This window comes from Lepisosteus platostomus, chromosome 6 (genome assembly GCF_059453375.1).
Source record: "Lepisosteus platostomus isolate fLepPlt1 chromosome 6, fLepPlt1.hap1, whole genome shotgun sequence".
Classification (NCBI taxonomy): domain Eukaryota; kingdom Metazoa; phylum Chordata; class Actinopteri; order Semionotiformes; family Lepisosteidae; genus Lepisosteus; species Lepisosteus platostomus.
Window position 1 is genome coordinate 66,729,835 of NC_142616.1, and position 25,637 is coordinate 66,755,471.

General features: G+C 54.4%; 1 protein-coding gene across 4 annotated transcripts in view; it reads right to left on the minus strand.

Moving 5' to 3' along the window:
* The window catches only part of sema3b (sema domain, immunoglobulin domain (Ig), short basic domain, secreted, (semaphorin) 3B), a 41,320-nt gene extending 22,471 nt beyond the window's left edge, over nt 1–18,849 (minus strand). The window contains exon 1 of one of the 4 annotated variants that reach the window (XM_088637056.1): nt 18,196–18,849. The gene's annotated coding sequence lies outside the window, so the exon portion shown is untranslated. Of the gene's footprint in view, nt 1–2,954; nt 3,413–8,002; nt 9,707–18,195 lie in introns of those variants that run through there. The other 3 variants (XM_088637057.1, XM_088637058.1, XM_088637055.1) reach the window with 3 other exon arrangements.
* Between the last annotated feature and the right edge of the window lie 6,788 nt (nt 18,850–25,637).

A 25,637-nucleotide genomic window follows, 5' to 3' on the forward strand; every position in this document is an offset into this window, starting at 1 on the left:
GCTCACATCATAGATGCGACTGGCATGGGGGACCCTGGCCAGCACTTCCCGGCTATTTTGGAAAAGAGCAGCCGTTCCAGAGGGTGCACGTGTTAATACCATCAAGCACGGAAAGGGAATCTAATCGCATCGCATTTCCCGGGATTTTCCAGCATCCCCCGGTGGCTCTCAGAGTCCCCTGCAACGGATCTGCTTTTCTGGGAGGAGCCCAAGAGCCGGGCGGCGCCAGCAGAGAGAAAGTGACCATTAAGACGTCAGTTACAGCGCAGTTACAACCGAGGGGGGGCCAGTGGGTCAGGGCCCCGATAGTTCAGAGCTCATTGATCCGAGGCGCACCTTGGCATGGGGACTGCTCTCTCTCACTCTTTCCATGAATTCACTCCAGCCAGGGAAGACTTACTCAACACCCCTGCTCCGGGGAACCAGCCAGAGAGCCCCTCCACCCCTGGCCAGAGCTCACAGCAGGAACGAGCCCCGCTTCCGGCTCGGGGTCTCGGGGTCCCCCGCGTCGAGGCTGGGGGGGTCTGCGGTGTCCCAGAGAAAGGTGCTGTTTTTTTTGCCGTATTTCTATACAAGACGCAGATATTCAAACAGGTGGGGGAGGGGGGCGAGGGGCTAACCTGCTGTGGGTGGGACACCACAGTGTCCCACCTGGGGAGGGACATGAACGCTCTCTTCATGGGACACCGGGACAGGCCCAGCGCTGGCGGAGTCAGCGAGAGCAGTCCAGGCCTGTGCAGAGCCGGATCCCTGACCTGTCGCCCCCGCTGTGAACACCTGCCCACAGCACGCCCCACTGCTGGGAGTGCCCCCCTGTCTCCTGATGAAACTTCTGCTGAGTGATGTTTGACCTCACGCAAGAGCATTGCCTTCTTGTGCTAGCTTTTAACTTTGCACGGGCTCCCCAGAGCCTTTAAGGTGCAGTATCGTGGCGTGACGTATGGAGCAGCATGGACCTGCGGTATCCAGCAAAGACTGTGATCAACCACGACGGAGCAAAACATTTTATTTGATATAACAATGTCTTAAACCCGCAGGAAAAACCGCAGAGACAAAATGTAATTTTCTGTGTCACGCTTTTCAGATGAATACACAGGCTGTCCTGTGCTCTCTAACACTGCTCCTACCCACACCGGACACCTGTCCAGTAACACTGAGCTCTGTGTGCTGAAGAGCAGCTGCCCTGTCCTGCCCCGGATTTCCACAGGCCCAGAGGCCCTTGGACAACACCCTTGAACTCGAGGAGCGCAGAAGACGTCAGCTGGCCTGAACGGCAGATCTCTGATCCACCAGCCTTCACAACAAGGCAGTGCAGCCCAGGCCAAAATCAGCTCTCCATCACGATTCACTCAACTACAGAAAAAGGGGCCCAAGTATGACTGCCTGACCCAACTAACAGGGATCGCAAGAGACTTTTAAAATCCACTTCAGTTTAGAAAGAACACAAAACCACCTGAAATCTGCTCTTCTACTCTATACGGCTATAAAACTCCTATGAAGGGGGTTTGTACTGCTGCAAAATGTACCCAGGAAACCAAGAGGCATAAAACATTCTATTCCCCAAGAAACCTGGCACATCAGTGTGAGAAGAAGGCGCTGTGTCGTTTCATCTTGTACCTGCTTTATTAGAAAGAGAAGCACACTGGCTTCACCCCTGAGAGGTTTTCTCTGGCAGGAGACCAGCAGAATACAATGCCTCCTGTGAGGAAGGCAGTAATAATGGGAAAGCAGCCCTCCTCCTATGAAGTGGTGCACAAGAGCAAACAGAACGTTTGACTGCAAGTAATTAGCGGCTTTTGGTCCTTCCTTTCTGAGAGGCACCGGCTGAGAAGACCTCAGCGTGCTTCTGAAGGACTCACCCTCCCGCAGTGCGGAGCAGCACAACACCGAACAGCACAGAGCAGTACAACACCACACCACACAACACAGCACAGAGCAGTACAGCACCACACCACACAACACACCACAGAGCAGTACAACACCACACCACACAACACAGCACAGAGCAGTACAACACCACACCACACAACACAGCACAGAGCAGTACAACACCACACCACACAACACAGCACAGAGCAGTACAACACCACACCACACAACACAGCACAGAGCAGTACAACACCACACCACACAACACAGCACAGAGCAGTATAACACCACACCACATAACACAGCACAGAGCAGTACAACACCACACCACACAACACAGCACAGAGCAGTACAACACCACACAACACAGCACAGAGCAGTACAACACCACACCACACAACACAGCACAGAGCAGTACAACACCACATAACACAGCACAGAGCAGTACAACACCACACCACATAACACAGCACAGAGCAGTACAATACCACACCACACAACACAGCACAGAGCAGTACAACACCACATAACACAGCACAGAGCAGTACAACACCACACCACACAACACAGCACAGAGCAGTACAACACTAGACAGCACAGTGCAGTATATTACAGAGTAACACAGCGCAGAGCTGTACATCACAGTGCAACAACACACAGCAGAACAGCACCACATAGCTTAACAGTTAACAGAGCAGCACAATATTGCAGAGCACAGACAGTACAGCATAACACAACACAGTGTATCACAGCACAGACCAGTGCAGCACAGCGTAACACAGCACAGCATATCATAGCACAGGAACAGTACAGGACAGTATAGCACAGTACAGTATAGGACAGGATAACACAGCACAGATCAGAACACCACAGCACAGCACAGAGCAACACAAGAGCAGGACTCCACAGCATAACACAGCGCACAGCGGTACATCACAGCCCAGATCAGCACATCACAATACAGCGCAAGACAGCACCACGCGTTACCGCCGAGAACGGCACCACAGCACGAGATTGGGACTTTGCGGGAACTCTTTCGCTCCAGCAGGGATTGTGCGGATCAGGAGACACTCGGGGAGGCTCACCTGCGATCAGCCCACAGCTCCGGAGAATCCAGTGACCGGAGCCAACGCCATCCAGCCGGAATCCCACCCCAGTCCAGCCCAGACCTGCTGCCCGGAGCTCTCCGCTGCTCAGTAGGCAAGCTCACAGCCCTGAGATAATATATTCTTTCTCTAGTCCTCTCAGCAGAACTTCAGGTGTGGAGTAAAGAAAAAGTAGGGAAAGCCCACAGGGTTTAGACACCCCAGGAGAGAGTGTGTAAAAGTCCTGGCAGCAGAAACTGCGGTATGGTCTATATTTGGATAGGCGGTGCGCAACTGAACTTCTCTTCCTTGAACTCGCACGCTGTAAGGAGCCAGTGCACACAGCAAACAAGTGAAAGGACTTCGGAATAATAGCCTCAATTCAACAGGAGGGGAGAGAGGGAGAGAGGGAGAGAGGGAGGGAGGGAGAGAAAAGGGGAGGAGGAGGAGAACAGTGCAATGTGGCTTCCCCTGCCAGAATTTTTAATCCCTCCCTCCCCAGTCTCTCAAAGGGAGGGGGGCAGGGTATTGGGGAGGGGGGGGGGGTGTTTATGGTTTGTAGGTTTGAAAGAGAGGGGAGGTCGTCAGGCTAGAGGGAATGAGAGAAAAACTACAGGAATGACATTCCCCACTTGACACCATAGAAATCCTGGGCCATAAATTAAGTGCCTGGGAGCAGTGCAATGTGCAAACCTCCTGCTCCCCCCTCCCTGCGCTCCTGGCCTACTGGCTGAAAAAGCCCATCTCTTTAAGAGGCTGCCACTTGCACACAGCTGTGCACTGCATCACCAGCACTGATTCTGTACACTACATGCACACCTGCGTGAGGGACTCTGCGCTGTTGGCTTCTGCAGCTTGCTGACGGGAACTCTTCCTGGAGTAAGGCACCTGCGACGCACACCCCGGCCGGTAACTTCGACAGCGCAGACGGCTCGGCTCGCGTGCAGACTGAGGGCCGAGGGCGAGGACGTAAAAGAAGTACAACAGGGGTCTTTCGTGTGCCCACGATGGGGGCTCTTCCGCCCGCCACACTGAGCGAGGGCGGGAAAGGGCAAAGTCGAATTCGAGGGGGTCCTCGCAGGTACACAGACCTCAGGGCAGGAGCGGAAACTGCGCGAACGTGCGCGCAAAAAACGAGAACAGGAGGCACTTCTTTACACAAAGTGCGGCGGGGACGTGGAACAAGCAGCCCAGCTGGGTGGTTGAAGCCGATACCCTGGTTTCCACCAAGAAGGTGGCGGATGAGATCATGGGATCAGGTAACTACCACTGGAGCTGCCTAGCAGGACAGGTGGCCTGAATGCCCTCTTGTCTAACGCCCTGAAGTATTCAGCGCGGTCCGGTGAGATCGAACCGCAGCGTGAGCGCGCGCGTGACGGGCCAGGGGGCTGGAATTCACCTCCGGCGCTTTGGATGTTGTGGGGCGGGGGATGCCGGAACGGGTCCGGAATGTCGAGTCCGCGCCTGGCTGCGCAGGAGCTGGCTGACTCTCGGAGACCGCGAGGAGGCCGCGAGGGGAGAGTGGAGGGGTGCCTTTGTGGGCGTCCGAGTGGCAGAGCGAGGGAACCTACTTTCCGCAGTCCTGCCCCCACCCCCCCTGCGAGATGCACAAAATACCTGAGACATGGAGATAATAAGCGAGGGGGCCAGGAACAACAATTAGCACCAGGGCTCAGGCCAGTCACTTGCTCTGATGTGTTTCCTGACCTGTGCATGACCCCTACAATCAGGCCATCATGTGCCCTGGGGCTCCCTGTCCCCACTTTTGGGAAAGGCTGGCTCATTTCTTTGGTGAGTCAGGTACTCTGTCCCTGCTGTCCCTGCTTCCCGTCTTCTCCCATTCAGAGTCCTGGCCGTCCTGCTCCACACGGTGAGGTGTCACAGGAAAAGCCCCTGCGAGCTACCACCCCTCCGCCCCCCTATACACCTTCCTCCCCAGGGGAGTCATTAGCAGGGCAGGCACACGACACGCCCCCTGTCGTTCCGGCCTGGGTCAGAGGTCACCAAGCGCCTGTGTCTCAAGTCAAACTGGATTTCCCCATCCGCTCCCTCCCCCCTCTGCAAGCTGGCTCTCCGAGGGTGGCCCTCCGCAGAACTCTTCCAACACAAAACAGAGAAGGAGATTCATAAAAGTGTTAACCCCTCTCAACGCCCTGCCAAACTCTAACCCCTTCCAGTGACCCATGCTTTTTTTGCTCTTGTGAGCTCTTGCAAAAAAGACCGGTCAAGAACACAACAGCACACCATCTGCAGAACCCCGCCGCACCAAAATGAGCGGCTTGTGTCACGAAGGCAGCAATGTTTGTAACCCAACAACACCAAAACAAGCAAGAAACAGAGCGGCACCTGACAGCCCGGGCTTCCTGGTTGCGCAGGGACTGAAGCAGATGCTGTAGCAGAAGGGTGATGTCCGCTGTATGGGGCTCAAAGCATTATGGGGCAATCAGCTCGTTCTGGGGTGAGCGGGATTAGAACCTCGCAGCACGTCGCCTGTCTCCAGTTCAATCGTGGGGCCATGCTTCTGCAAGCCTCCAGGCCGAGACCGATACGTTATTGAGGGCTCGAGACACACATGCAGCTGTGGGGGCACGTGGGCTGTATCAGTCTCCCGGCCACGCCACGTGCCACAGGAGCGTGTGGGGTACGACGGCGCTTGGCACCCCCTAGTGGAGTGGTGGGCGTTTACCCGGCCCGCCTTCTCCTTGGCAGTGTTTTTTTTAGGCTGCCCCCTGGGTCCCCTGCTGTGAGACCACACAGGGGCTCTTCCTCCTCCTTGTTTGTGCAGCAGCCCCACTGATAGCCGGGCCTGAGCAGCACAAAGCCAAAGGGAGCAGGAAAGCAGGAGCGCCCCTGCCGAGCACTGCGGCGACCGGGGCCTTCCAAAAGGACTGAAGGGCGCTCCCAGCTCGGAATGCGCTTCCAAACCGAAATCACGGAGTTGGACTCCCCTACTCTTCTTTTCCATTCGGAAAAGGTTAGGAAGACTTAGGCAGAGCAGGGAGCATTCGTTTGTTTGTTTGACTGGGCAGGGAGAGCATCTCCAATCCCGAGGCTTCGATAACCAGCTGGCCTTTTCTCTGCGTCTGCAAAGAATCACGTCAGCACGCCTGACCGGGGCCGCGCCGGGGCAGCCTCACCGGGCCAGGGTCCCAGCGAAGCCAGCCAGCCAGCTGCCGGAGCAGGAATTCCAGGAGCTGGAATGTCACCCGGAGAGCTGCGATCCAAGCTGCGGGGCCTGAATAATGCATTAAGCTGGCCTTTTATTTTTTATGACAGAGAAAAGCACGCTCTGATTCAGGCAGATAGGCATTTATTTTTTAAAAAGCAGGAAAAGAGGAATATGCTGTACAGTAAGGGCCAAAGGCACTTCCTAAAACACATCAGTGTTTGAGGCACAGTGTGGTTTACGAAACTGACCAGCGACACATAAATCCATCCGTCTGTCAGTGTCACGGCTGACTTGGACATCATGTGTGCCTAAGCCGAGTCTGGAACCCGAGCCCAGCTCTGTCCAGATCCCCCGGGACCTGGCTCGCTAACCCCTGACGCCCTGCACACCTCTGCAGGGGTGCCTCGGCCAGGTACCGGGCAAGAACACTTTGCACCTGCCCTGCTGGGCACAGAGTTCACCCTGCGCTGACGGCTCCCACATTCAGATCACCCTGCGCTGAATGCTCTCGCGCTGACCAGTGTGCTGGGGAACAGTTAGTGGTGAGCTGTGAGGGGTGGGACTGTCCTCTTTGGTGTGGAACAAGAGGCTGCCTCATATACTACAGCTCCGTGCTACAACATGACTATTGTACCATACGTGCACTGTACAGTAGCTCCCTATTGTAACATGACTCCTGTACGGCAGTTTCGTTTACAGCTCCAGAAAACCCTGGTGGATAAACAGGTACCAAAACATGTACTGTATGTAACAAAACGGGCAGATACATCCTTTCCACGTTGCTGTGGATGAAACCGACAGAGCCACAGACAGCTATAGCAGAAAGATTTGCCTGTTCATACCCAAGCTGGAGCTCGTTTAGAGATAGCGAGCGCACCATGTGAATTTACGCTAAGGCACTGTCAGATCTTCCAACAATCGCACCATTGTGCAGGGGATTAGGCTCAGAGGGGGAATAAGCCGCACACTGAAGAGGCCGACATGGTCCTGGTATCCCCTGCATTCCATGAAGCGGTATTATTCATGTCCAAACAGCTCAGCTACATACAAGAGCACATAACAGAACACATAAAAGTCTCTCTCCAGGCAGGGCTCACCGCACAGATCCAGGAAAGGCCATCCCCCAACAGTGTATGACAAATGTGCCAAAACTTTGATCATCTCTGTGTATATTTTATTTATCCCCGAGACTTGATGCCTCGCTGATATAATTTTACTGACCAGGTGAGATTACAGTTTGAACATTAAGAGATCTTTACTGTGGTCCACCAGTGGTTTATTACTATGGATTTGAACCCATAACACTTCAACCACCAGTCTAGAGCCCCTAACCACACTGCAGCCCAGACACCCTGAAACCCACTGTCTTATACCTAGAACTGGCAGACACTGGGCTTGCGTCTGCCAGCAGGGCAGTGACGAATGTGCCGCTGATCTCAGAGAAACAGCACACGGCAGGAATCAGAAGGCCTCACACACTGGTTGTTCTCCCTCTGGCCAGAGACTTAATTAAAGAATAACTACGGATCAAAGCCATCTCTTTATCTGGTAGAAACAGGAGAAACTTCCCGTCTTTTTATTGCAGTGCTGTATTGACAAATGATAGTTAATCAGTGAGGGAAACACCCATATTCCAGGGAAGAAAAACACACTTGCCATAAAACCCAAAGAAAATGAAAGCAGGCAGGGGAACCTGTCCTCACGCAGGCCGAAAGTCCCCCTGAGTTCACAAGAAACGATCAAAACATCTGGGAGGAAGATGCAGCTGTGCTGGAGGGAAGCTTTTCATCTAGTGCCAATTCGCCCCTGATAAAAGCGATGATGAACATCAAGTACATGGGAAGAAATATTACCCACACAGGTCAGAAAAAACACTTACCTGGACCAGGAACTGAGGGACCTGTAGTATCTGACAGTGTTGCTCCTACTACCACATAAGCAGCAGCGCTGTTAAAAATGTCAAGCGCACCACAAAACCTCTTTCGAGCCTCTGGGTGCACAAAGGGTGACACAGCAGTTAGCACGGCTGCTTTTACAGTGCTAGGGTCCTGGGTTCGATTCCGGCGGTGCTTTCTGTGTGGAGTTTGTATGCTGTCCTTGTGTTTGTGTGGGTTTCCTCTGGGTGCTCCAGTTTCCTCCCACAGTGCAAAGACATGCTGGTAGGTGAATCAGCTCCTGGGAAAAGCTGGCCCTGGTGTGTCTGTATGCACACCGCCTTGCTAGGATAGGTTCCAGCTCCAGAAACATGCAAATAAAGTGTCATTTTCAATTTGCTTAATGAGTTAGAATTTTAATTTTCTTCTTTTTCCTTTAAAAGCTGTCAGAACTCAACACTGTATTAGTGCTGAAGGTTAAAAGCCCAGACATGTATTTCCTTCCATTTTCAAGGGGCTCGGGAATAAGGTTTTTATCCCTCAGGCTCCAGCAGTAACCTGTCGAACAACCCCCTTCCTACTTCCTACGCTCGTTACCATAGCTGTTGAGTTTCGGACTAAAGTTGAATGAAAACCAACAAAGCTGTTTCAACACTGAGTAACAGGAAGCTGACGCAACCACTGGAAAAAATCAAATGATGCTGAACGAGCCGCTGATCAATGAAGAGAGTGCACAGACTATGCAGGGTAAAGCTACGTTGTTTATGAAAAGATACAACAGCTGAGTTCAGAGATGATTCTCAGATGTTACACATAAAATACATCTCAGAGATTCAGGAGGAACATATTTCTGGGGATGGAGCTGGCTGGCCCCGCGCTCCAACATGTGTTGTCTATTTCAGCTGGTTTTTTTTTTTTTTGAGATCCGTTCTCCTGCAACAACCGGTCCCGCGCGGGGTCTTGAAAGCCGGCCAGGGGGCTGTAGTGGAAAAGAGAGATCACAGGGGACGCCGACCTGGAACACTTTGTAAAAACAAATACGCTCATTTTCTCCTGCAACTGGGAACCAGGTCTGGCTACCTGCGGTCGCACTGCAGGGAAACTCTGCTGCTCACCCCAGAACAGCTCGGCGAGCTGCTGGCTGATCCTTAATGAGCTCTCACGAAGGAGAGTCCCTGATCCGAGGAGATGGAGCGATGCCGGCCACGAGAGACGGCGGGGTAACAGTCGCCCACGAGCTGCGGGCACGCCCTCTGAGTCAGCTTCGGGACTGAGACGAGTGCCGGCGCACACTTCTCCAGCAGGGGTCGGAAGACAAAGAGTCGACTGTGCCGAGGGCTGAGGGCCGAGGGCCGAGGGCGTGGGCGCAGCCCAACACAGAACAAGCGCGGTCAGGCGGGGGACACAGCTGTAGTCTGAACAGATGGCTGGTCTTGGGATTTAGGGCTGTGAAGTGCGGGCAATCGGAATCTGACGGAGCTCCCCCGTGGCTCCTGAACTCACATCTTCCCGATGGATGGGGCACATCGGACATTTCCCACGGATTGCCCCTTTCCTGGTCGGAGAGGTGTCCCGCCAGAGGGGGGGCGCCCTCTCTGAGCCACGCACCCCCCCGTCACCTCTGGAAACATCTGCCCAGTGCCATCGGTGAGGCTGCCACTGTCCCGCGTGTCAGAACCGGCACCTCCACGCGGCAGATTCCTGGAATTCCCCGCGCGGATACAGGGTCAGGGCGGGACAGGAGCGGCTCCGCCTGGGAAACCCCAAGAGTCGGACCCGCCCCCCCAGCCCCCGGCCCCCGGGGCGCAGGAAGAGGACCAGCCTGGATTCGGGGGAGGGCAGAGGCTGCCCTCAGTGGGGGGACGGTAAGGAGACAGAGCGATGCGCGCAGGTCAGCGCTTCACAAAGAGAGCCCCGCATTCCTGGGACCTGGATACAGGAAAGAATTCGTCGGGGGCTCCCGCTCCCGTTGGGATGAGAGTGACGAGAGGGGGGAGGGGGCAGAGGGGCGGATTCTGACTTGACTTGAAGGATGCCAAGGGCGACACCACGCCCCCGCCCCCCTCCCTCGGTCCAGCGGGGCCTGGCACGGCATGCCGTTTGGGAATGCGCTGTGGAATGCGATCGGCTCTTTCACTGTCACCATGCGCCGCATCAGCGTGGAGCTACTGCATGACCAGCGACAAATAAAGCAACGATTTCCTGGGACAGGCAACGACGCAGCATAGGATCCAGAACACAGCCTCCTTGTCAATAGGCTCCCGGAGAGCCAGCAGGAGACACCATCAGCCTCCAGCCCAAGGATACAGATTGACAGTATAGAGCCAACATCAGGGACAGCATCAGGTTTGGCTGGTTAGATACATTTGGGGGCGGGGGGTCAAAGCACATCTACATATTTTCTCCCGCGGACGTCCCGCAAGCGCTGAGCCCAGTATAAGGCGCCCAACTCCACATGCGGAATTTCTCCCAGCTCCTGCCCTGCTCCCACAGGAAACGGAGAGTTTTCCTTGGAGACACAACCGGCAGAGTGGAATCCACTGTGGGCTCCTGGGCTCTCTCTCTCTGTGAAACGCTCAAGAGGAAGCCAGCGGAGAGGCGAGATTCGTCCTCCTGCACGACTGAAAGGAGAACAGGAAAGGGACAGAGAGGGACAGCCTCCCGGGACAGGGGGACTCTTGGACAGGAGAGTGGGGAAGGGCTGTCTCCGAGGTGCGCGGCCTGAGTCAGCCCCATCTGCCTCTACCGACACCAGAGCGCCGAGCAAACGCACGGAGAAGCCCCAGTTCACGGCTTTCACGCGCTATTCAACTATTTGTTAACCAAACCTTCCACATCCTCACAATATTAGGACCCTGCTGCATAACCTCCTATCTTTTCTTGCAAGAAGCAGCTGGATCAGACCCCGCGATCAGATGGACTGGACGGGCTGAGGGGCTCCTCTCGTTGGCGACTGGGCTCTTGTCCTCCCTGAGAGAGAGCCGCTGTCATACTGTCGATCTGAAGTCCTTCCCCCCTTGCGAACACAGGGAGGCGTGGAGGAGACAAGGTCTGTTCCTGTCAGCAAGGGGTGCCCAGCGTGCACCAGGTCTGGATCTGTGGGAACGTCCTTCCAGTGTTTCTGCAGGCTCCGAGGGGAGGCTGAGGAGGCTGAGGAGGAGGACGAGGGCCCATCCCGATATTTAATTACTGGCAAAGGAGTGGTGAGAACAGGAACTAGCAAATCACACGGAACAACAGTCACACACAGGTCACGTCAAGCACGCACACACACACACACACACACACACACACACACACACACACACACACACACACACACACACACACACACACACACATACACACACACACCGCGGACAGGAGCTGCAGGAGCGAAGGGAGTTCGGCAGCGGAGCCCGGCGCTGCAGGCTGTCCACGCGTTCCGGAATGCTGGATATCTATGGCACCGCTCGGGGAAATTCCGAGGAATGCCGCCTGGAATTCTGCTCATTGTCTGCTCTCCGCCTCGGCAGAAGGCCCCCTTCGGCCATGTTGGGAGAGCGCCTCCCCGCCCACCTCCGTACGGATTCACGGCATTCCTTCCTCTGTTCCTCGGCGTCGCCTGCTCTCCTTCCCCTCCGCCTCGTCCCATTTTTTCCATCTCCCCGGGGGTGGAAATCCCGGACCCCAGGCCACTCCGACTGCCTATTCAGAAGGAAGACCACAGGCGCTTCGCTCTGCTTTTCATCCCTTTCAAGTCCTTCCCTGCAGATCTGGTGACTGGCGTGTCTGAAGCGATGGGTGAGCCCTCAGGTTTCGCAGTTACTCTCCCAGTGTAAGCTGACAACGTTTGGAACAGGAGCCACATTCTTCACATCGTGTACGAGTTCAACTGCCCTCCTTTCTCCAGATGTATTTACAATCAAGTGCAAAAAAAAAAACCCCGCTACTTTTGTGTAGTGAACACCTCCCTGTGAAATTGAACGGTTTGTTTTACCTAACCGCTGGCCTCTGCCCTCTGAGGCAGACCACTGCATTCCAGTCAGGGAGCCCAGGTCTGAACACATGGTCTCTCGGAGAGGGTTCTGTTATTGTTTTTCATACAACGGTCAAGCAAATACAAGGGATGAACGAGTGAAATGAGCAGATAGCGGGACTGAAGCAGGTAGGTGAGGTTTAATGAAAGAATAATTCTACTTATGTCCACTACAAGCTCATTTGAAAATGAGACCCCACTTCTTGACACAAAGGGTGGTGGGAGGGTGGAACTGCCCGGCCATGTGGTTCAAACAGGCAGCCTGGCTTCTTGCAAGAACCAGCTGGATGAGATCCTTGGTTCAAAGAGGATAGATGGGACTAAGGGCCTTCTCTCATCTGCAAATGTTGATTTTCGGGAGTGTGCATATTAAAAAGAGGAGCGCAGTGAGTATCCACTCTGTCCAGCCCTGTAAATTACTCTTCATCGATAAATCAATTTCCTTACTGCCTTGTTAGGGACATTGGCTATAATGTAAAGGATAAACACTTTTGCTACAGAATTCATCATTCACTCAAGTGATCTGTGGGCATGCAGACATCACCTGGGTCAAGTAATAACAGTGGAACCAGAGACCTCAATGCAATTGATACCTCTTAATCCAGTCAGGACATCCAGAAAGCAAAGCTCTTTGAATTTCAGAGGCTGCAGAAAAATGTAATTGGATACAGATTCACCTCTACAAATACGACTTTAGTTTTACAAAGAAAAAAAAAACAAAGTACAACCTGGATTAGACCAGGAGAGCCCCAGTCCTTTCACCTGTCTGGAGAGATTAAGAACACATGCTACATTGATGAATTAAGCAAGTAATCTGTCAATTAAGAGACCTCTGGCCCCACTCTAGATGACTTCATTTGACAAATCACCTGCTCAGCTGATCACAGTCAGACAGTTCCGAGTCTATAGAAACTGTTCATGTCATAAGGACCTTTAGACCATGCTGGACTCTGGGATTGAGAGACCCCTAGATTAGGATCGCAATATTCAGATTTAAAAGTAAAGAGAAACTGCACTCTCTTGAAGAAATACAGTATGGATCTCTGCAGATCAGATGACACCAGCACTGAGCACTCAGTCCCAACTATAGCAGTTGGACTCTTCTATTATTTAGGATAAGCCATGCTAAAACACTACCTTAAAACCCTGCGCTGAAGAACTGGTGTTCGATTTGTGCTTGAATAGGCCCACAGGCTGATGTACATTAGCTAATTCACAGGGACATCTGAGAGCCATTAGTCACAATACTTAATGACTTTTCTGTGTCATGAAAAGATGGGAGAAATTAGGGCCATATGTACCCATACTGCATACACACTTATCCTCTCTCTGCACAATCAAATTATCCTCTCTCAGCATGACCCCTCTCGTTAGATAACGGGCCGGTTGTGCTACAGATCGCGCCTCTGGACTGTGAGCAAGGTCAAGGAAACCGGAAGCAGACAGCAGCGGGAAAACTTGAAAACAGACTCAGGAGCAACTTGAATTTGACCGGCTTTAACCAGAAAGAAGGCAGGAGAAGGAAGAAAGGGATTGCTGCGGAGCGGAGCACTTTCAATCTTTGGAGCAGTCATCAGTCTTGGTCATTGGTCTCGTCCATCGAGTGCTCCTGGCCATCAGAGTGGTCTCGTCATCAGTCTCGGCCATTAGAGCTGTCTTCGCATTGGCCTTGACCATCAGCGTGGTCTCATCATCAATATTGGTCATCTGTCTCGGCCATCAGCATGATGTCATCATCAGAGAGGTCTCGTCAGTTTCTGCCATCAGTCTCGTCCATCTGAATGCTCCTGGTCATCAGAGAGGTCTCGTCAGATTCGGCCGTCAGTCTTGTCCATCTGAGTGCTCCTGGTTACCAGAGTGGTCTTGTCATCAGTACCGGTGACAAGTCTGTCATCACTCTCGCTCAGCAGAGCGGTCTCATCATCAGTCGTGGTCATCAGAGTGGTCGTGGTCATCAGTCACGGGGGAGGTCATCAGTCATTACTCTTGGCTGTGGAGCTCAGCGAGTCTTCAAGGGGGCGGCTGTGTTTTCTTTGGCCTCCAAGGGTGGGTGCGTGGAGATGGCGGTTTGGGAATAAAAGCCGGTATCTCATCTCCCTGCAGCCTCGCTAACCCCCAGACCTGACAGACTCCGCTCAACCGCGGCTGACCCCTCCATTGTGTGCCCCCGGGGGAAATGTTTCCTGGCCCCCAGATGGGAAAACGGATACTTTTAAAGCTCTCCGACGAGCAGGGCGTCACGGGTCCCTGGGCTGCGGTTTTCACTGCAGCCGACTGCTTGATCCTGCTTGCTGTGTGTGTGTGTGAGTGCGCGTGTGTGTGTGTGTGCGTGTGAATGGGATGATATGCATCGGGGTGTCTCAGCATAGCAGGCACAGGAGCTAAAACCACAGTGACAGACACGAGCTGGAGGCCGGTGTACACAGGCTGCTTATCAACCCCTCCCCAGTAGTAATAGCGCAAGACAAACAGAGAAACAGGAAGAGCTCTGACTAGTCCCCCCTTCTTTCACACTTTCTAGTCACGGGAGCATCAGGGCGTCATCCCCCAGGGACACCATGAGGGAAGAGGGGGTCCCCCGCAGGTAGGGCTCTGCTGTGTGTCCTGCCAGGTCCGGACGCACACACACACACACACCCAGAGCCCCCTGGGACACTCCTGCTCACCTCCACCACACACGCCTGCTGTCCCATGGCTGCTGTGCTTCCTGCAAACAGGTGCTTTCATGACCAATTCCTCTCTCACTCTCACCTGCACACCTCCTCTCCCTCTCCCACTCTCACCTCCTCTCCCTCTCCCACTCTCACCTCCTCTCCCTCTCCTACTCTCACCTCCTCTCCCTCTCCCACTCTCACCTCCTCTCCCTCTCCCACTCTCACCTGCTCGCCCACCTGTCCCTCTGTTTCCTGTTACCCGAGAGGAAGCAGGTCCTGCACGTTCTGCTGGAGACAGGCCAGCCTGGAGGTGTTTCCAGGCTCACTTCATGTGGGTTTGTGTGCTTTCCTCTGCTCAGGACAGGCTCCCCTGCCCTCCTGTGGCTGCCCTGGATTCACTTTTGTTCACTCCTCTGTGTGGGTCTCATTAACAACCTCTGGACACACACAAACACACACGCAGCCGCTGTGCATACCCCAGCCCTCTGCTGTCTGACAGACTGTAATAAACACTGGCTCAGAGGAATTCCCTCATGTCAGAAACCCAGTCCAACATGACACGGAGAAAAAGTACCAAGGGAGTCAAGATCCCTGCGCAGCTCCGAACTGGTGACACTACAAGCTACAAGAGAACTGTCTTTCGTCGTCGCATGAAAGACGGACTCATTAATTCCGCTCTGTCTCCAGAAGATTGGGTCTTGAAGTCGGAGGACTGGGGCGGGACAGAGCCAAACCAACAGCAAGAGACTGACAAAGGAATTGACAAAGGAATTTGAAGGCAGTGCTTGCAGAACCTCTCCTCCCTGCCTGTGGGAGTGGCAGAGGGCGACATACCTCACCCAGTGCCATTTTCCTGACAGCTTCCCCTGGATACCAGGAGGACCTGTCTCTTCCCGCAGCGCCTAAGTCCTGCACTGCCAGAGCCTGTCTGAGTCCTTTTTTTTTTCTTTCTCTCCCCCGAGCAAATGAAATTAAAAATGAACCAGGATCACCCCCCCACCCCCCCCACTCCCTACAGGAGCGACACAATTAACAGGCTTTAAGAGCTAAGCTTCTCCGGCAGCTAAAAGCCGTCTCCCACAGAGGGAGTCATCCGCTGGGACTCGCATTATGCAAAAGACTAATTTGCCCCGGCGCGGAGGTCCTGGGCGACAGCGATGCTTGAGTGATGGAGTGGGGCCCCCTGTCCAGCCGAGTGGACAGCCTGCTGCACAGGCACTAAGCACCGGGGGCCTCGAAACCGCGCAACACGGGTTTTAGTCAGGAATGGGAAGGAGCCCTCTACAGCAGAGCTGCTCTTTAATTTGAGGAGTACGGAGCGGGCTGACGGGCTGCGCACCTCTCGAGATTACAGGGCGCCTGATTCTCTTCGCACCACAGGAATGCGCAAACATCGCGCGCAGCTTCGAGACGCAACACCTGAGCGCTGGGATCGGACCGATCCACTCCCACAGGACAGGCCACCTCCGCCCACCGCTCCCCAGCTCTTCATTCCCGCTCGGAGCAAGAAGACAGGAAGACAAGAGGGTGATCCCTCGGATCGTGTTTGAAGGACGGGGAGAGGAAAGTTCACTGGTGATCTGGGGAGAAGGCATGTTCACCCCCTGGCGGGTAACAACCGAAACGGATGGTCCCCCCCCCCGACAAGCGCACCCCGATAACAGGGCGCAGGTACTGGGGCTCCACCACTACTGTGGACGGCTCAAAACGTAAAGAAAAGGCAGAAAATACAACACAGAAAACCCCTACTGTTCCCAAGACAAGCAGAGCCAGACAAGTCTCCAGCTCGCCGGGGTGCTTGAATTTGTCACTCGCTGCTTTTCAGCGTCGTAAATCCTCCTTCAAAGTGACCGGGGCTCGTGCGGATAACAGGCCCTTACTGCCCAGACGGCTTGCGCCACAGCTGCGCTTTTTCAAAGGGAGGAAACTTTGCACCTCGCTGTAAGGCTTCCTTTAAAGCACAACCTGTTTCACATTTCCTTTTATTTTCATTTACCGCCACGAACCTGACCTCCCGCCTCCCTGGAGTCACAGGGAGATGAGCCTCATGTCAGTCTCAGGGCAGCTCTACAAAAATAAGGAAGTGAACTGGGACATGTACTGTAGCTGCAGCATGAACCTGCGGCTTCAGATTCATTATTTGTTTACCTTGAACTGAATCCTGGACCAGTTAAGAACAGAAGATTAGTCACAAACGAGAGGAAGTTATTAAGCCAGTCCAGCCCATTTCGGAATTAGTCACTATTTGATTTGACAAGCTCATTCAACTGGTATGTCACGGGCTTGGCTTCAACAACACGAATGTGGCGCTTGATCCACACTCCCACAACCCTTTGTGCAAAGATCCTATCCAAACCAACATTACTGCGCTAAGCTTCCCTTGCCCTCTTTCTGCATATACGGTTACACACAGTTTGCACCAGACAATTACAAAGCAGTGGGGGATCTCTTTCAATATTTAACCTGAAAGCCTTCCCCAGGGGACTTTGGTGATCACCCCCCCTGCCAGCGGGCCGCACGCTCGCATTCCACCTCTACAGCCTCACTCTCATCTCCTCACAACCTCACAACCTCTTCCACTTGCAATCTTCCCAGCAGCCCCATAAAATCTTCATGATAACAGGGGTTTGCTTTTTACGGAGGGGAGGGAGAACGAGAAGAGAAGAGCCCCCCCCCCTACCCTCCCCGCCTCCTGAATGCTGCAGCCCGAAGCCGCCAGCGTCGCCGGTGAGCCCCAGCCCCCGCTCCACGGAGATGGAGCGCCCGGACGAGGTGCCCGTTACGTCCAGTACCCCTCAAGGCTCCTCAAGGCGGTGTGACAGCCTGAATCGTGCCAGCGACCGACGGGGGGGAACTGAGAGAGGGCCGGGAGGGGGGAGACCGAAAGAGAGGAAAGGGGCGCTGATGGTAAACGTCCTGAGGCTCGATAGCGAGAGGAGCCAGCAGCCCGGAGAAAAGGACGGAGCTGTGGCTGGAATATCACAGCACAGACTTGGAGAGCCGGAGAGTTCTGTGTCCGTGATGAAAGCTTTCAGACAGGGACAGATGGAGAGCAACGATCGGGGCTCTGATACAGAGGGGGTTCTGTCTGAAGAGATCCCCCTCTGGGTCAAGATTCCACATAGACTGACCAAACCTCCCGAATGGATTCCAGGACCTTCCTCATGACCTAGAGAGCTCAGAGTCACCTGCACACAGAAGAGCTGCTACACAGCGCACTCCAGCAGGTGCACCTCTGGCACAGCTGGCAGGCCTCTCCCCCACAGCCAATCAGCATCACCCCGATGCCAGCAGGCACCAAACCAACACCAACAAGCATCAACCTCACACTGGCATCTGACACCCCGACACCAGCCGGCGTCGAACCCACACCGGCCGGCATCGCGCCAACGCTGGTATGGAATGACTCCGACGCCGGTTGGCGTCGGCCGGGCACCAGCTGGCTGACGGGTCACAGAGGTCACGGCAAAGCTGTAACCCAGAGGGAAAGGACAGAAAGAGAGAGAGAGGAGAGACCCTGTCCTACCTGTGTCCTCTTCGGCGTGCCGCTCAACTCCCCGTTGGCAGGTGGCACAGGATTCTGCCCAGCGCCGGCTCTCGCAGTCCGGCGGCTTGCTTGCTTTTCCAAATTGCTTTCGGATGGGAGGTGGTGGTAAGGGGCAGCTTGCCCCCAAAAGGTAAGAGAAGGAACTGACCACTTTCAAGAACCCCTTTCAGAGGCGCCCGAAAAGCCGTGCGGAAGGGCCCCCCCCTCCCCTCCCCTCTTCCACACCGCTACGGCTCATGAGAAGGATCAAAGCCCTAGGGCACACTTCTGGGACAGCCGGCTCGGGGTGGCGGGCCGTGCCTTCGGATACACAGTCCCGGAGAAGTGTGAGACGAGCCTGGAGGCGGACAGATCTGCTCTGGCAACTGTAAAGCACGGCCGCTCTCTGCCTCCCTGGCAGCCCCTCCCTCTCCAGAGGTGAAACCTCTCTCTCTCTCTCCCTCCCGCTCGCTCGGCTCTCCGCTTCTTTCCTTTAACCCTTCACTGCCCAGGCTCTCCGGCTCTACTGCAGGCCTGGAAGAGCAGGAGCCGGCGGGAGCCCAGCAGGTCCGGTCCGGCGGAAGACAGGGTTATTACAGTGAGCGATCCAACGAGCAGGTGGTCTCTCTCCGGGACCGACCGCTGCCCTTCAAACAGGAATACCGGGGCCCCGACAGTAATACACGCGCCCCACCATCCCCTCCCCTCCCCTCCGAGCTCGTCGAGGGGGCGTCCTGCTGTAGGCAGACGTGCGGTTTTGTCTGACCGCCCCCTACCCCGAGCCTGGCCGGAGCAGGCCGTCAGTCAGATCCCTGGGCTGCGGTCGGCAGACTGACTCCGGTGACCACAGGGCCAGCAGGAGTACAGGTGTGACAAGCCTGCTGCTCCCTAGAAGACACTGCTCTTGTCTCTCTTACCCCTCCTCCAGTTTCCCCTGGCTTGGCCCCCTATTGCCCCACGGCTGGCCCTGGGGTTCACACAGAGCACCCTTTCCTTTGGGCTAGTGTGTCTTTCCACCAGCCACACCTTCACCTGACTGAAGAGGAGGATCCGGCCTCTCTGAGCTGCTCCCTGAGGTCCAGCAGCCCTGAACAATCTTTGCTCCAGCTTTTGTCTTCATACTGTATATAAGTAACCTAAAGCGATTTAAAACGCACTGGGTCATCCATTAGAAGAACACACAGGCCTTTTTTTCTTCCAAAGCGACAGGCCAAAATTAACATTAAAATTAATTTAAAATTAACTGCAGGGGGTTGTGCATTTGAATACACAGTTTACTACTTTTTGCATGAAGTTCTATAGCCCTGGCTTTTCAGCTCTCACTTCCTGGGACGCACACCAGACAGCCCAGCACACTGCTTGAACTCCGACCTCATCCCCAAGCACTTCGCCAGCTGCAACACCTGTGTTTGCGGGACGCTGGGATCAGTGGTAAACAGACCTGTGACACAGGGCAGGGCCGGAGGGGCAGTGCTAACTTCCTAACCATGGTGATACATAAACAAGCACCTTCACCTCGTAAATCAAGGCCGCCTCTAACGATGATGATGAGCTCGTAGAGTTACTGTCCCACGGAGAGCAAGAAGGAAGTCTCCAGGCTGTTGTGTCGACTGCCTCTCCTCTGGTGTGTGCGTGCGTGTGCACATTGTGTGTTCTCCCATGTGTTTTGGGTGTGCATGCGTGTGGTGGAATTTAATTTCAGCTCACATAAAAATCAAACAGGAGCCAATAGGAGATGCTAAAAAAAAAACCCCAGGAATTGCAATGTGTAGCATGTCTGTGTGCAGCTCTTGGACTTCACGAGCCTGCTTGTGTTTGTCTGCGTACAGCTGGGCAGGAGAACTGACTGATTCACTTCATCCCCAAAACTGCTTTGACGTCCCCTGGTGAATAGAGAATCAACAAGGGTATGAAAGAGAAGCATGAGCACAGAAGCCAGGGATGTACACGAACGGAGGTGGGCGCTGAATATGCACAAAGTCCCTTTGTCCTGCTGAAACCTCCCTGGGTCGCTGCATTGTTGCTATCAGAATGTTGCCCTCCCTAATGGGGCATATCTGTCAGCTTACTTCCGCATTTTTTTTTTCTCTTGCGCTCTGTGCAGTGCAGGGAAACAAACACACAGAAGAGCCCTCACAAAGAAACAATGCCCACTCTTGCCGCTGATTAGCATAAAAATAGTTTAGGAAAAGCACTTGTAATTTTTTTTTTTTAATTATAACACTACCAGTTCAGAAAGTCACATTACAGAAAAATGCAGGCACGCCACTTGGACAAATTAGAGATAACAAAAAACATGACCGGGACTAATTGCTTCACACCAGAGTCCACAGTGATTACACAGGCTACACTGCTGTGGGAACAGAGCTGCACTCTCTGCCAGTCAGCTGGGTGCCAGCTGAGGCCTGGGCCTGCTGTGGTCAAATCAGAGTAAAGTGTAACAAAGCAAAGTTAAATCATGGTCAAACCACACTGTGCGCAGCAAAGCCCACGGATATCAAGGACAAATCAGAGTAAAGTGCAGTAAAGCCCAGCAATATCATGGTCAATGCAGAGTAAAGTGCAGTAAAGCCCACGGATACCATGGCCAAATCAGAGTAATGCGCTGTAAAGCCCAGAGGTACCATGGGCAATGAAGAATGAGTGCGTGCGTGCGTGCATGCGTGCGTGTGTGTGTGTGCTGGGGTACTCATGTTCACACAAACTGATTTACAGCTGGAGTAGATAAGGAACCAGCAAAAAGTAGAAATGGAGTCGGCCTGCTCTCAGCACAGCACAATCAATCCCAAAGCCTCCCCCAGCCCGATTCCAGAACACGCCTTCAGCGTTGTCTCTTATTCCCCCTGCACAGAGCGATGGGAACCAAGAACGCCCGTGCTGCAGGTCCGATCCTCCTTCACGCCGCGGGCCTGAAACACCAATATTGCCATGCACAACACAAAACGAAGTCTGCTCCTTCGTTTGAGCCCGTTTATTTCAGAGCCTTCGTAACAGGTGCCGGAGTTTATCACGGCAAGCAGGTTGCATGTGTTTCGGAGCGCCCTTCTCTCGTGAATTATACGGAGATTAATTTTCTTTTTCTACTAACATGGGATGTGAACATTTCTCGGCCCAGCACCGAGGAGTAGCCCTGGTGAAGCATGCCGCCTTTGATCCCTTTGGGAAAAACACGGGAACAAAGGCGGTGGGAATGCTCACATGCCATCCCCTTCCCGCTCGCAGCCGTACAGTCCCGCCTGCAGTGGGACAGCTCCAACATGCTGTCACAAAAGGCCCATAATCTGCTGTGATGTTAAGGTTTGCATACCAGCACTAATTCCCTCTGTAGCCCTATTGACTTTAAAGCCAGGCTGTTGTATCTCAGGGCCATCAAAGGTCCCCGGCGTTAATGGCTGTCCCGGAATTGCAGCTGCGCCCTCGGGGCTGGAGAGGATCAATGACAAAACCTTTCCCCCCCGCCACCCAAACCAATTACACCCCCATCACCCCTTAATGGGACTGCCAAGGCTCTTCCCAGCCCATCCAGGGCTGGTCTCAGGAGGCAGCAGCAGTGAAGGGGATGCACTTGACATTTGGTCCTTGCACACAGTCAGCAGTGTGCAGATGTGTTCAGAGAAGAGTGCAGCGGAGTGCAGATCTCTCCGAGTCACAAAGGGTTCGTTGTGCGGGAGGGGGAAAGCCAGCCTTTGTTCCCAGGCTAGTACCATCCAAGAGGCTTCATTTACTGGATCACTCACTCGGGCCATAACTCAGAGAGGGAGGAAGCTTATAACTCTATAAATCGAGGTCTTCTGTCCCCTGTCTTGCCACCTCTAACCCTAAACCCTTTCAGCCTCTCCTTGGTTCTCTTGTTTTCTCACACTGCCTCCTTCTCCTTTTGCTCTTGTGTTATTGCCCCTCCCTACCACCCCCACCACTGTCCCCCCTATATCTGCTTTACCTCTACTCAGCCCTACCACCATCCCCACCAACCTACCCCTCTACTGTCTGCACCCCAATAACGGGCCCTACCCCTACCTACCCCTCTCTACTGTCCCCACCTACCCCTCCTTCCTGTACCCGCCCACCTGCCCTGTACCTTTGTGCCTTACCTATGCCCCGCCCACAGACTCCGCCCCTCTCCACGTTGGCCACACCCCCACCCTGCCCTCCCCTCTCGCTCACTCCACCCGGAGGAGGGAAACAGCCGCGAGGATCTGCCGCCGGGGCCGACGGCGCTCTTGGCGTCCGGGGCGGAGCTCCCCGCGTGACTGCCGCGCGGTACCGCGCGACGCGAGAAGCTCGACGGACCGGAGCTGACGGACAGCTATGGGCTGGGGCTCCCTGTCAGAGCCGGCCGCTCTCTTGGAAAGGGTTGACTGGGCCGTCCTGGCGCTGTGCGTGTGTGTGGGGGTGGAGAGGTGCATTAGTGGCTGGCAGAAAGGGCGCCATTGACATCCTTCCCAAGGCATGTTATTTACAGCCTCCTCCCGGTAACTCCGGCGCCCGCGGCTCCGCTCCAGGGCGAAAGAGCGAACCCGTCCATCTCCGCGACTCCGCTGGACTCCTGGCGGGACGTCTCCCCCCTCCCCCCGGGAAACTCTGGGCGGAAGCAGCGTGTTTTCTGAGCTGCGAGGGGCGGAGGAGGGAGGGTTGTGAGCGTTTCCCACAAGAGCTGCTGGCTTGTCTGCTCCCTGCGCCTCAGCCCCACGAGCTCCATCTCCTTCTCGGCACTGCTCCCCTATTCCCGGGTCGCGACCCCTCAGGCCCTTTTCCCAAGCCGTGGGAAAGAGCCGCTTGTTTTTTTCTGTCGTTCTAAAAGAAAGGTCATCGTGATGAGAAGACTTTGCCGCCCGCCGTTGGTAAACACATTCCGAGCCTCGTGGCTTTGCTCCGACGCGCCTGGGCGCCGTCCTCCCCCCTCCGGGTTGTTATCAGAGACCCCCGTGGGAGGGCGCCCCCCCTCCCCGCCACGCCCCACTCTCACGCCAACCCCTCCCAAGGTCACCGAGACCGAGAGCGCGGCGCGGCCCGCTCACCAATCCGACCAGTCCGTTCCCCGAGGAGAGAGCCCTGTCTGCCCGGGCAGGAGAGCAGATCTTCCCCACAAGGAGCCGTGCTTGCTGATCGCTGACGGCGCAGCACGATCACTGCCACTCACACGCTCCGCAGCTCTGTGCTCCAAAATCCAGGGAAGGTCCGGACCTGCGGTGGTCAAACCCGGAGACATGGAAAAGATGAAACTCGTTTGGGTTTGTGGCGGAGAGTTCAGATAAGAGAGTTTACACGGCATGGCCTTGGGAGACCGGAGGTTCCCAACCTGGGAGATTAGAGCAGTCATAATAATTTCTTCTGTTTAATTGCACACGGCAATAACTGTCGAGGCCCTGCCAAGACTCGGACACTTCCCTGCCTCTCCCGATGTCTCCTCGTGCTTTTGAAGAAGCTGGAGCCGGGGACGGGGGGGGAGAATGAAGACACCTGCTCATGGGAAAAGGGAGAAGACAGAGCAGCAGGTGCAGGTTCGACAGAGACAGTGGCGTACCGGTGTCCACTTTCAGCTCCCAGACACGGGGTGAAAATTGCATAGTACCCTAGTCGGGCCTTAATTAGAATACTGTGTCCAATGTTTGTCAACACGTTCTAGAAAAGATAGGGCTACTCTGGAATCAGCCCAGAGAAGAGCAACCAGGTGCATTCCTGGGTTTCAAACGAAAAAACACAATTCTGCTCGTGTGCCTTCAGGGGTCACAGGTGAGCCTTCGTCAGGTGGTTTAAAAGTAACAGTATTTGTACAGAAGTACGCTGCTTCAGTCATCAGACGCAAAAGGCCTTATATAGAAAAAATCCTTTCTATGTCTGATTGAGGGTGGCAGAGCTGGCTCAGGGGTCAGCATTGCTGCCTCGCAGCGCTGGGGCCTTGAGTTCAATTCTGGACCTGGGGTGCTGTCTGTGTGGAGTCCGCATGTCCCCCCCCATATTCGTGTGGGTTTCCACCAGGAGCTCTGTTGGTAGCTTAACTGGCTTCTTGGAAAACGGGCCCTGGTGTGACTCTGTGAGGGAGTTTGTGTGTATCCAGTGATGGACTGGGGTCCCATCCAGGGTGTACCCCACCTTGTGCCTGTTGCTTGTCAGGATAGGATCTGGCTTCCCTGCGACCCTGAAATGGGAGAAGAGACACAGGCAGGCCAGACGCCCCTGTTGTAAAGGGTGATACATGTGACTGATGAGGGAATATTCCTGCAGTGTTCTTGTGACTGGACGACAGGATCATTAATATTCACACCCCACATGAATGGTACTGCTTTTAATTCTGACCTCAGAGAGATGAATGTTTCTTTACACACAGCTAGATAGACTCAGGACTTTAGGGCTCAGAACTGCCTCTGCAAGCAGATATCAAGGACAAACAGGATGTCAGGCATTTCTCCACCTCAAACTCTGATGAGGTCACCAAGCGGTGAACAAATCTTTGGGACCACAGAAACGGACATCGGTTCCAGTCCCCGTCTTGAACAGGCTCTGTGAGCCACTGTGTACAGACACACATTACCGGTGCCGGGTAACAGTGCTGTGCTGTGCTGCACAGAGCCTCCACTGCAGTCACAGCACTTTGTGCTTGAGATGTTGTCAACCTTCTTGATCTACAGCCGGCACAGAGGAGGGACGGACCGTTTGGGGGACACTGCCAAGTCGTATCTCACTCGATCTCCCACACATCCCGACTAATGGCAAAACCTACAGGCGCTGTGCAAACGCTACCCTAAAATTCAAACGACCGTACTGCTGTGTCTGCTCACACGCTCAGATTCCTGACCCCTCGCACCAGGGGGCTCAGTGACCATAGCCTGCAAAAACGTCTGCAATAGCAAAGCCGACAGTTTGAAACAAAAGCAGACAAGATGCATTTCACATTAAAAAGGCACGAATTGGAGTCCTCTGCCCAAATCCGAGTGCACAACCCGAAGAGGAACTGCTGCTCTTGTCAGTGATGTGCAGCCTTAGTTCCAGCAGACGTGGGAGGAGCACAGAAGCTGTTAGGATGTTATTCTGTGATTCTCCCTGGATATTTTATTGCACTGTAACATGAATGACGTTTGCACAGTAGTACTCCATTCTCTCTCCTCAATATGGCCTCATTCCTGGTACAATCTTACTGCGGGAGGGCAAGATTTTGTTATTCATAATAAAATGGATAATCTTCACTGACCTTGCACGGAGAACAACACTCACTACAGTTCTGTTCAGCTGGATCTCGCAGCCCCACGTCTCTGAAGGAGGCCGGCACCCACGAGCCACAGCCCTGACCCCACAGATGCCTTCAGCTCCGCAACACCTGCGAGCCCAGATGTGAGTTTTATGATCTCTGCCGGGGCCCGAGATTAAAGTGCCCTTTTATCTGAAATAAAGCTTTCTCCACTAACCCCGCAAAATCCCAGACACGGGACACCCAGGAGAAGAGA